This window comes from Canis lupus, chromosome 22, assembly GCF_011100685.1.
Source record: "Canis lupus familiaris isolate Mischka breed German Shepherd chromosome 22, alternate assembly UU_Cfam_GSD_1.0, whole genome shotgun sequence".
NCBI classification, from domain to species: domain Eukaryota; kingdom Metazoa; phylum Chordata; class Mammalia; order Carnivora; family Canidae; genus Canis; species Canis lupus.
The window spans coordinates 45487235-45489754 of NC_049243.1; the positions used below are offsets into that span (position 1 = coordinate 45487235).

A 2520-nucleotide genomic window follows, 5' to 3' on the forward strand; every position below is an offset into this window, starting at 1 on the left:
TTTCTCCAAAGAAGACATACAAATGGCCAACAGACACACACACAAAAAATGCCCCTCCTCAGTTCTAAAGAGTTCTCCCAGTGCAGGTGTCAGGGAATCCCCAGGAGACGAATCATGTTGTCTTTCTCAGACTTCACTCTGGGAAGTGACAGTGTTTAACAACTATCAGAGCACTTCCCATGTCAATGAAAAGCAATAAAAATGATCAGGTTACATCTTTAGACTTCTTAAGGTAAAAAAAAAAAATGTATGTATTATATAATTAATTTACAATACATACATACATAAACAATTTTAAATGCTGCCTATCTTCTTTGTGTTCATTCCTTGCTCCCCCAAGTCCAACAAAACCCTTTACAACCACACCCCAGTGGGGGCCTGCCCAAAGATCCCCTTTTACCTTTTCCTCTTCAGACTTCCAATCTGATATATGCCTCTAGCCTCCCCAGATACCAAATGTCCAGTTGCAAATACTTGAGAGTATCGTCTGCCCGGCAGGGTAGCCACCCCTCAGGTTGTATGAAATGAACAGCCCCTCTCACTTCCAGTACCCCCACCACGCCCCTTGCGTGTAAACATGCAGACAGCTGGTTGCACCTGTTTGGTTTTTCCCTGTTCAAGAAATCTGCCTCTGAGGGCCCAACCAACACCCACTTCCCCATGATGGCTTTTCGGATGAACCAGCAAAGGCTTTTAGTTTCTTCCTAGAGCTCCCCTCATTTTTATGCACACATCTTAACCAAACATGCCAACAATTATTCAGGTATACTAACATTTAAGAGGTAGCAGATGTTAGATGCCTGATACACATTAGGTTTAATCTTTGCAATCCTACAAGGACTATTATGTGTAAAATGAAGATAATGATGCATACTTCATCAGGTAATTATGCAGATCAAATAATTCCTGGCACGTAGTGGGAGGTCAAAAATTAAGGCTCAATTGATGAATGAATTAATAACCTGAGAGTACACAGTACTTCATAAATGCGAAGTACCCTCTCAAAACAACACAACCATTAGATATGCAAGACCTACTGCATAAATTCCAGAAGTTACTGACCAGCAACTCACTTGAAATTTCTTCCTCCTTTAATTCAAATCTACATCCTTGCAACTGCTTGCTCCCCTTGGGTCCTGGCTCAAGCTCCCAGAAGCCACACTATATAGAATAGGAGGGGTTAGGATTAGCCAGGAGAGCCGATCCCACCCCGCAACACACACACTCACTGTGAAAGCAAAAACTCAGAAAAAGATGTATTTCGAGCACGTGTCAAAAGTTTTATTTCAGACTTGGAGGATAAAAGACAGCAAAAGGAAAAAAAGCCTTGTCCACAAAAACAGTCTTAGGAAAGGGCTCTTTTAGAAATGCAAAGGAACGTCTAGGTAAGTGGGTCCTCAAACTCCGAGCTGCTGCAGAATCCCACTCGCAGGGCTCGTTAAAACCCCTGACGCTGGAAACCAGTTTCTGATACAGGGCAGCAGATCTGAGCGGGGGCCCAGCTCTGCGTTCCTAGCCAGTTTCCGGTTGAAGATGCGGCTGCTGGGCCGGGGACCACACTTTGAGAACCAATGGTCCACGCTCTAGATGGAGTTGTTTGGGTGCAAGACTTGAGTTTAGCAGAGCTGCGATGCCGCCTCGCTCTCACCCGTGGGCCGGCAGCCCCGGCTGCGCGCCTGTTCAAACTGGGATGGATGCTCCGGGGAATGCAGCTGCGGGTGAAAGTCTCCTTCTCGCCGCTCCAGACACCTAGAAAGCGTCGCCACCCCAGCCCCCGAGCCAGCGCGGCCCCGGGAACCGCGCGCTGCAAGCCCCCGCGTGGCCGAGCTCCCCGCCCCCCGCCCCCCGCCCCGGCCCGGGCTCCGCGCCGCGCACGCGCAGCAGCGCCTCGGGCGCCCGCCGGGAAGGCGCCCCGGAAGTGGGGTGCGCGCGGCCGTTGTCCCCGGGGGGGGGGCGCCCGGAGAGGTCCGTTTCCACTTCTCCTTTCGCGGACCCTTCAAGTCCCGGTTTTCAAGTGGGCCGGCCTTCACGAGCTGGGTTACCCCGGGGAAGGGATTCGCTCGAAATGTGACTACACGTGGACTAAAAAAAAAAAAAAAAGGGGGGGGGCGTTGCCGAAACCCGGGATCGAACCAGGGACCTTTAGATCTTCAGTCTAACGCTCTCCCAACTGAGCTATTTCGGCGGCCTCGGCTCGGCGGTGGAGCAGGCTGCTTCTAAAGTCTGCGTCTGCGCAGGCGCGGTTCCGCCGGGGGCCGCCTCGCTGTTTCCGAGCCAGGACCGCACGCCGCGTACACGTCCTGACTCTCCGCAGCACAGTCCGGATCTCTGGCTTCTGTTACCGACCGCGGGCCTCCGGGCGGGGGCGGGGCGGGGCCGGGCGGGCGCGCAGGTCCCCGCAGGCTCGGCCTCCCCGCCCTCGGCGGCCCGGGCTGCAGCGGGCAGGGCCTCGGTAGAGCCGAACGCAGCCTCCCGGGGATGCTCGCTCCTGGGAACGCCGCCTCGAACCTACCAGCGCTT

At 53.5% G+C, this 2520-nt stretch overlaps 1 non-coding gene across 1 annotated transcript; it reads right to left on the minus strand.

The window, feature by feature from the left end:
- Positions 1-2112: 2112 nt before the first annotated feature.
- Positions 2113-2185, minus strand: TRNAF-GAA. Its single transcript has one exon. It is a non-coding gene; the product is annotated as a tRNA-Phe (tRNA).
- Positions 2186-2520: the final 335 nt, after the last annotated feature.